Source organism: Rhinopithecus roxellana, chromosome 10 (genome assembly GCF_007565055.1).
Source record: "Rhinopithecus roxellana isolate Shanxi Qingling chromosome 10, ASM756505v1, whole genome shotgun sequence".
Classification (NCBI taxonomy): domain Eukaryota; kingdom Metazoa; phylum Chordata; class Mammalia; order Primates; family Cercopithecidae; genus Rhinopithecus; species Rhinopithecus roxellana.
In genome coordinates, this window is record NC_044558.1 from 40,347,824 (window position 1) to 40,357,644 (window position 9,821).

The window sequence follows — 9,821 nt, forward strand, 5'->3', positions numbered from 1 at the left end:
GAGGCAGGAGAATCGCTTGAACCCAGGAGGTGGAGGTTGTGGTGAGCCGATGGAGCCATTGCACTCCAGACTGGGCAATAAGAGCAAAACTCCATCTCAATAAAGAAAAAAGAAAACATGCAGATAAGGAACCAGAGAGGGCTCATCCCCTAAGGCAGGGCTGCTAAACAAAGCCTTGCCAAGCTGTTACTGGCCATGCCCCCCAGGATGTAAAGCAAGGTGGAGGCTTGCAGCACGAACCATATAGACATGCAAAACACACCAGATTGGCCACAGCCCAAGGCTAGCCCCACAAATCCTTTTTCACAATTAAAGGTTTACAGAAAATATAAACAGTGATAGTTTGGGGGCCTGGCCTAGTAAATGGGGGGAAAAACGTTAAAGGTTAACTGTTGACAGGGTAGAGAAGGGGAAAGAAAAGAAACAGTTTAAAAATGCCTGGAGAAGAATCTCTTATTCTTAGACAAGTGGTTCCTCCACCAGGAGAAAACCTTAATTACTGTCAGATGGAGTAAAACCCCTTGGCTGGGAAAGGGGAAGGCTCCAGCAGTTCTGTGTGGTGGGGACTGCCAACCAGCTGTGCCGGACCCTTGGTCCATACGTCTCAGCCCCTGGAGGTAAAGGGAGAGCAGAAGGGATCTGCTCCCCCCAGTTGGTCCCAAAAAAGGAAGGAAAAGGCCATGAAAAGGCCCAGGAGTGAAGAGGTGGGGAGGGGTGGGGTGGCGACATGGTTTCCCCCACCTTCAGAAGTTCGAGGATGAAAAGGCTCAGAAGCAACAGTGAGAGGTTTTGAGTTCACATTTCACTCACCACTTCTGGAGCCCCCACGGTGTGTGCCAAAAATGTTGCAGGATTTTTCCTTATTTCAGCTAAAGATGGGGTTCTTGTCCGTCCCACAGCCACAAAAATTTAGGCTCACAGACGACTTAAAGGGAAGTAAAGCAGGGTTTTACTGGGTGAAAAGTCAAAAAAATAGGGAAACAGGGACTCTGACTTCTGCTAGAGCGCTTCCTGCCAAGCCATTTGAATCCCAGGTTCCACACAGGAAGAGGAGGGGCCAGGCTCCTCCCTGCTGCAAAGGGTGTGAACGCCACCTCAGTGGGCCAGGTGGTTGGAGTTTCTCCAGGGCCTCTCTCCCACCTGGCTGTCTAACAATTATGGTGGAAGGCGAAGTTGGGAAGCAAGCACCTTTTTCACATGATGGCAGGAGAGAGACAGACATCTCTACCTAAAAATTTAAAAATTAGCTGAAAATGGTGATGCTCTACCTAAGCCTTCCATCCTATGGTCCTAGTCCTATCCTTTGGATTGTGTTATGGGTTAAGCCAAATATCCCAAAAGTTCATATGTTAAAGTCCTGGCCCCCAGCACCTCAGAATGTGACCTTATTTGGGAAGAGGATTATTGCAGATGTAACTAATTAAGATGAGGTCACCCTGAAGTAGAATGAGCTCCTAATCTAATGTGTCTGGTGTCCTTATGAAAAGAGGACAACTGGACACAGACATGCACACAGGGAAAACACCATGTGAACATGAAGGCAGAAATCAAGTGATGCATCTACAAACCAAGGAACACAAAGATTGCCAATAAACTGCCAGAAGCTAGGGTAGAGGCACGGAATAGATTCTTCCCTCAGAGCCCTCAGAAGGAACCACCCTGATGACACCTTGATCTCAGACTTCTAGCCTCCAGGACTGACAGACAATACACTCCTGTTGTTTTAAGCGACTCACTTTGCAGTAGTTTGTTAAGGCAGCCCTAGCAAACTAATATAGATTGTTATTATTAACAATAAATGCTCATATTTAAATTCTTGAAGATAAGTAAGAACTCTAGAATGTACTTTTCCTCAGTACGATGCTATGAGTAGGTACTGTTTTTATCCTCATTATACGAGTATCCTCATGTGGCAGGCAGAATATTGGGCCGCCAAAGATGTTCTCATCCTAACCCTTGGAACCTGTGACTATTTAGATTACATTGCAAAGGAGAACCAATACTGTAGATAAAATTAAGGCTGGTACTCAGCTGGTCCTGAGAAAGAGAGATTATCCTGGATTATCTGTGTGTGTCCCAAAGGAGCACAGGCCAAGCATAAAAAGACTAAAACTTACATTTGTCCTACTGTAATTTGCCTTTGGTAGAAATGAGGAACTGGAGAGAAAAACTATGTTTCAAAAGAAAACTACAGCTGGGTGTAGTGGCGCACACCTGTAATCCCAGCATTTTGGGAGGTCAAGGTGGGAGGATCACTTGAGGCCAGAAGTTCAAGACCCAGCCTAAGCAACATAGTGAGACCCCATCTTTACAAAAATAAAAAAAGTACTAGCCAGGTGTCCTGGCATGTGCCTATCATCTCCAGCTACTCAGGAGCAGAGGTGGCAGAATCCCTTGTGCCCAGGAAGTTGAGACTACAGTGAGCCATGATCACACCATTGCACTCCAGCCTGGGCAATAGAGTAAGACCCTGTCTCTGAAAAAAAAAAAGAAAAAAAAACTATAGTATGTAAGAGTTAAAGAGGAAAGAAACATGAAACACAGCTGGCAGTTAAAGACAGGTTTACTTTAGATCAAACCTGAGACGTGCCCCCGGACCATTTCGGTCAGGAGCCCTTTCTCTTACAGACTAAGAGTATATATTTGTTTTAGGGTGAGGGGGCTTATGAATGTTTATATGTGTTGCAAAGTTTATGGTGGAATCTTTCTGGGAGAAGGGGAGGTCATCTTAGGAAAGACATCTTTCCAGCCTGGAGCAGGGTTATCTCAGCGCTAGCATCTTCAGGCCGGAGGGGGGTTTATCTCTGGGCTAGCATGTCTCTGGTCGAGGAGGACTTTGGAATGTTTCTGGTTGGAGATGTTATTTGTGGTTTATGGTCATGCTGACCTTAGCCATTAGGTTGATGCCCTTTGGATTTAGGCGGTTTTTTATTAAGGTGAATTTTAGAATGAGGGGCTTGTCCAAGATGGCGATGCTCCTGCTCTGTCATAATACACCTCTAATTAGGTTCTAGCCTTGTCCATTGTTTTAAAGTTTTTATTTTATTTGCCTACAATTTGGACTAAATTCTAAATTTCTTCCTTGCTACAAGTCTCCAAACTAATGTTTTCAAAATTTCCTCCCCTTTTACTGATTTGAAATCACTGGAAATTAAATCTTCTTTTCTTGAAGCCCTGCAAACTGAAGCTAGACAACCTGATACAAACTTCAGGAGAAATCACTACGGCAACTTATATATAAATAGCCTTCATGCCTTTCGGTGTATGAACTATTCCGAAAGTTCACTTGAACACCTGATTCAAACTATAATCCAGGGAATATCTATCAGATTGCCACTATAATCTGAATATGCTTCACAGACTCCAGGGTAGTCTATAAACTAGAAAAACTAGTTTATAGAAAACTTAGTTTATAGACTACTCCAAACATTAACCTTTGTTTTTATTCTGTTTCCATAGAAATGCCTTTTTATTAAAGATGTTTGCCTGCATTATATATAGAGGCTTAGCCCATCTGCAATGCCATCTCCTAAAATGGGACACAGCTGTTTAACTGAACTGATCTATTCTCAGGACTAAGAGACTGATTCAGGCAGATATGGGACAATATATTTAAATTTGCTCTTTTCTGCTTATCCCAATTTGTTTTTCCCCCTCCTTTGCCTATCTCTTACTACTCGACTACTAACCTGATTTCTCATTTCACAGCCACCAACTCAAGTTTTAATGCATGAAACTTGCAAGGTAGTTCCAGATAGGTGGAATAAAGGAGCACAGGGAAATTTACTCCAAAATATGATCATTTGGTATGATGAGTATTTTGAATTAAAGGCTCTTAGAGATCAGTACACACAGTAAGAGACTTTTCCCCTATCTACATAAAGACCAGAAGGACACACCAAGGAGAACATTTTTTTTTTTTTCTTCCCTTCCCTTCTGTCTCATTATCTATTGCAGAAAAGATGATCCTGAATGTAACCACACCTCAACAGACCCTTTCACAAGATAATGTCTGTCTCTCAGGCTCATAAAAATTCCAAAGAGAACTAATTTACAAGTGAACCTCTGTTCTCTAATCCATTCATTTTCCTCAGAAACATTTACTGTCCCTCAACAGAATTCCTCTTTTCCCCCCTCCCATAATGTGTTTTGCCAGGATCCAAGCCCCCATTGTTTCTGTAACCTCAAGATAGTATTTAGGCTTCTGAACCTAGTTGAGGGATAGGTAATCATTCTGTGATTCTCCCTGATGGTCATGTGAATGAATTTGTAAGTCTTTTCTCCAATTTATCTGCTCTTTGTGAGTTAATTTTTCTGTGAACCTTCACAGGATGGAGGGGAAGTTACAGCTGAATGTAATCACTGGAGTCCTTATAAATTGAAGAGGGAGGCAGAAGATAGTGAACCAGAAAGATAGCAATGTGAGAAGAAATTAGCCCAACTTTGCTGGCTTTGAAGATAGAAGAATGGGGAAATGAGCCAAGGACTGCAGGTGGCCTCTAGGAGCTGAAAAAAGCAAGGAGATGGATTCTTTCCTAGAACCTCCAGAAGGAATGCAGCCCTGCTGACATTGAAACAGACCCAGTAGTCACACAGACAGCTTTTTAAAATAAACATAGAAATTGACACTTTTACTTTTAAATCTTGAAACTTACATTTGTTTTATCTGAGTTCCTTCCTCAAAAAAGGAACCCTAGGCCTCTCAAAAAGTATCAAAGAATGAAACTCACCAAGTCACAGCATCCAGAGGAGACACTAAGCCCCTCATTTATCAAGATTTCTTTCTTACCCCTCCTGAGTTCCTGTTTTCCTCTACATAGTTACATTTCTCCCCTGCTATAAAAATCCCTAATTTTAGTCATTCAGGAAGATGGATTTGACACTGATCTCCCATCTCCTCAGCCACAGCACCCGATGAAAGCCTTCTTCCTTGGCAATACTCATTGTCTCAGTCATCGGCTTTTTGTGTGGCAAGCAGCAGGACTTACACCAAACTCCTGGTATTTTAGTAACAGATTTTGGTTTCCTATCCAAGAATGCATTGTTTGTGGCTCAGCTGCCATGGGCCAGAAGGCCCAGAAGCCCTCCTAAGCAGCTGCCCACCCAATTTTAGCAGGAGGTGAGTTTCTGTTTCTCTCTGACCCTGCTGCTGCTGGCCCCAGTTGCATTCCTGATTACCCAGGAAGAACTGCCTTTGAAATTTGGCATCTGCATCTGGATAGGTGAGTGTTCTTTGTGTGCCCAGGCAGCAGAGTCTATTCCTCTCAATTCGGGAAATTTTTAAAGTAATTTTCATTTGCAGATTGAACAAGCCCAAACTGACATGAGGGAAGCACCCTGGCTGTTTCAGTATAAACACTCTTGGGGTCTTGTTTGTAATTGTGTTGTATGTGTGTGTCCAGGCAAGTGAGTGTCTTTTGTGAGTACCAGACAGAGAGATTGGCTCCTCTCAATTGAGAAATTCTGAAGGAATTTCTGTTTGTAGGTTGATCAAGTTCAACCAATGAAGAGATGAAGCACCCTAACTGTTTCAGTTTGGACACTTTTGGGGCTTGTCTGTTGCTGCAGCAGTTGGATTGTGTTTTGTTGATTGTTTTTGTGTGTGTCCATGTAGTCATGGGAAATTTGAATGAGATAAACTGATATTATTTTGTAATACTGTTTAACCCCAATATTCTTTGGAATATGGAGTTTGCTGTTGAATGGGAAAGTGGGATGGAGTTCTGCATACTCAGGCTTTTATGCTGCTGCTCTGTGAAAGGAACCTATCACTTTTTGATGCTTTTCGTCACAGTTCTGTCACTAGAATCCTAGCAATTAGATATATGCAAGGAGTAACCTAATCACTTTAATAGAATAGCTTGAAGTGCTTCAGGCAATAACCACTGGATACCAAATCACAGTGTTTTAATTTGTGACATGTTAGCATGATAGGACTTTCTGTTGTATAAATATCCTATTAACTAATCCTTGTGCTGTTAAGTTACAGGGCTTTGACTCCTGCGATTGAAAAAGGTACTGACTCTTGCTAAATCTTGAGCATTGACATCAGTCGAAGTATCTTTATCTTCTTCAGTCCCAGGAGAAGGTGACAATCAAAATAAACTGCTTTCATGAAATACAGATCCAGATATTAACACTATTCAATCCCTCTAGGTCCAGGGACTATTGTGGAAGAGGTGGGCACATGAGATTATAAGGGCCAACTCTGAGGGATAAGATTTATTCAGAATTGTTATATAAATTAAACGTTAATATCAAAAGCACACTAATGCAAGGCCAGCGTCTGGGCCTGTGTGTTGGAATAACATGGTTTTCTTGGATCATTGATATACTATTTAATAGGGTATAGAAAGATTATGGAAATCTTACCTTATCGTCAAACTGAATAACATTAGACAGATTTGCTTATAAGGTTTTATTAACATTTAACATTAATAATACACCATACAAAGCTAAAATTTGATTTTGTCTTTGGAACAAAATTTTCATGTGAGAGATAATAAAATATTGTGTTTACCTTTTGAATAAAACTACAGAAGAATGAAAAAGGGGAGGGCAAAGGACAGATTTAGTTGGCTTCATGCTGGCTTTATTAGGTCTTATTGTTTGGGAAATTAAGTATTCCTCTCTATTCAAGTATAAACATTCTTGTTTTAGCATTTTGCTAAATGAGTGACTATTTTATAGTCAGCTATAATCCTATTTTGTGATATCAAGTGTCTTAAACCTTTGATAATTGGCAGACTTTCCAAGAGCAAAATTTCAAGTTCTAAATTCAATCTTTTTGACCTCAAAATAACTTTTTCAGATATTAGGTTCACTGAAGTCCAGGAGGGACCTGTTAGCCTTATTAGGCTTATTTATTACGCTAAAATTATGCGGGAAGCATTGTCAAAATCTTACGTGATGTTTAGCTTTTTTTGGGTTACATTTGTATAGATGTGTTGTTAATAAGTGTTCCAGGACTGTTTGAGATTCCTGAAATTCTGATATGTTTTAATATTTCTTGTCAGTAATGATTATGATTATTACATTAACTTGTATACCACAGAAATAACCAAATTTCTTTATCAATTGTGTCTTTTAACTATTGCTGTCCTAAGACTTTGTCATCCACAATTGTTGTTTTGCATGGATTCTTCTCAAAAATTGACTTATAATCAACCACAGTCCTTGCGTTCTTTGGGGCTTCTTGAAAAAGACTCCTTCCTTCCTGAAAAGGACTCTTTTCTGATAAATTTGGAGATTGTGCCACTGGATTAGAGAGAAAACTTCCAGGATTCTAATTAAAGGCTGATAGAAACATTTATAAAGATTTCTAACCCCATATGAAGCAGATCAGGAGTTGATTTCATAATGCATCAGTCTGTTCTTGCGCTGCTATAAAGAAATACCTGAGAATGGGTAATTTATAAAGAAAAGAGGTTTAAATGGCTCATAGTTCCACAAACTGTACAGAAAGCGTGGCTGGGGAGGCCTCAGGAAACCTACAATCGTGGTGGAAGGCAGAGGGGAAGCAAGCAAGTCTTACGTGGCTAAAGCAGGGGGAAGAGAGGGAGTGGGGAGGTTTAAACAACCAGATCTCATGATAACTCACTAATTATCATGAGAACAACACCAAAGGGGAAAATCTTCTCCTATGATCCAATTACCAATTACCTCCCATCAGGACCCACCTCCACTGTTGAGGATTACAATTTGACATGAGATTTGGGTAAGAACACAGACCCAAACCATATCGTTCTGCCCAGGCCTCTCCCAAATCTCGTGTTCTCCTTGCATTTCAAAATATAATCATGTCTTCCTAATAGTCCCCCAAAGTCTTTTTTAACCTTGTAATGCAACAGAACCCCCAAAGTCTTAACTCATTTCAGCATTAACTCAAAAGTCCAAAGCCCAAATTCTCATCTGAGACAAGGCAAATCCCTTCTTCCTATGAGCCTGTAAAATAAGAAACAAGTTAGTTACTCCCAAGGTACAATGGGGATGTAAACATTGAGTAAATACTTCTATTCCAAAGGGGAAAAATCAGCCAAAAGAAAGGGGCTATAGGCCCCATGCAAGTCTGAAACCCAGCAGGGCAGTCATTAAATTTTAAAGCTCCAAAATAATCTCCCTTGATTCCATGTCTCACATCCTGACCACAGTGATGCAAAGTGTGGGATCCTAAGGCTTTGTGCACATGGACTGAATGAACGGAGGGCTGAAATAATTTTTATGACTTTTTGTTTGTTTGCTTGTTTGAAATATCACTAATTCCTCAGAGTCTGGAGAACTTTTATCCTTTCTAGCTATTTATAGCCTTTAACAATAGAGTGCACTCTTCTAAACAGAATTTGAGGCATATTTCTCTGTGCCTAATTTCTCTAGAATTTGTAAATTATTTATAAGTAGTCTTAATTTATGACAATGTGTTTGTTTGCATAAGTTCAATAAGAATCTGCTTTCTTTTGTAATGGGAAATAGTTGGGAGGACCTGGTTTTCTTCCAGGGCTTTGACCGAAATGTCCTTGTGAGAGGTTCCAACAAAGCTGATTGAGGAGATCCTATGTGGACACTGATTCTTCCTGCTATGTGTGAGTAATCAGGCCAAGTACATGGGACTGAAGCTTATTTTTCAGGTAGATTGGTTCTGCTGTGATTTGTCTCTGTTGGAAGTGGGGGACTGGAAAGAGAAAGATTGTGTTTTAGAATAAAACTGTAGTCTTAGATTAATCTTTGAGTTGCCCACAACACCTCTCCTCAGCATGAAGTAGTCAGAAAGACTGACAACCAGATTCCCCATGACTGAAGAATTGATAAATGGAGAGGGGCAACTGAAACTATCTCAGTAGTCCCATAGACATTTTAAAATATAAACATAGAAATTGACCCTTCAGGTTGGTCTTAAATCTTGAAACTTACATTTGTTTTTATCTGAGTTCCTTCCTCAGGAAAGGACCTCTAACCCTCTCAAAAAGTATCAAAAAGTTGTAGCTCACTAATGTATCCATTGAGAAAATGAGATACTAGGCCCCTCATTCATCCTGATTGCTTCCTTAGCCTTCCTAAGTTTCTGTTTTCTCATATGTAGTTACATTTCTTCCTTGCTATATAAACCCCTAATTTTAGTCACTCAGGGAGATGGATTTGACACTGATCTCCCATATCCTTGGCTGCAGCACCAGATGAAAACCTTCTTCATTGGCGATACTCATTGTCTCAGTCATTGGCTTTCTGTGCAGTAAGCAGCAGAACTTAGACCAAACTCCTGGTGTTTCCAAAACATCTTGATTTTAGCCCAATGAGACCCACTTTGGAGCTTGACCACCAGAATTGTAAGATAATAAGTTCATGTCGTTTTAAGCCACTGAATATGTAGTAATTTGTTACAATAGCAATAGGAAATGAATACACTTCATTTTACAGATAAGGGATCTGAAGTTTAAAGAGTTTCCATAATTTGTCCAAGGACATACAGCTAGTAAGTGATGAGAGCCAATATTGGAACTCAGATGTCTATAATACAGAGCTCCTATTTCTAACTGCCATGATAATTTGTCAAACAAGTTCTAATCCCTCTTACACCTGGCAGCATTTTTAGTTTTTTAAAGTAGATATCATGGCTTCCTTCTGTCTTCTCTAGGAAAAGCACAGTTTCTTCAAACCATCCTCAGATGACAGCTTTCGGTCCCCTAACCATCCTGGAAAATAGGACACCCACACTGAAAACAGTGCCAGTATGGTTCCAGGACCATCTTTGTGCATTTCAATCCATCTTCGTCCAAAATGAAAATTATAACTCATAAAATTTAAGCAATACTTTTTAAGTTAAAAAA

At 40.3% G+C, this 9,821-nt stretch overlaps 1 long non-coding RNA gene across 2 annotated transcripts in view; it reads right to left on the reverse strand.

Annotated features, from left to right (window-relative positions):
• LOC115899986 overlaps positions 1 to 922 on the reverse strand; it is a 108,303-nt gene extending 107,381 nt beyond the window's left edge. For both annotated transcript variants that reach the window (XR_004059632.1, XR_004059631.1), the window contains exon 1: positions 811 to 922. This is a non-coding gene — a long non-coding RNA (uncharacterized LOC115899986). The remainder of the gene's footprint in view (positions 1 to 810) is intronic.
• Between the last annotated feature and the right edge of the window lie 8,899 nt (positions 923 to 9,821).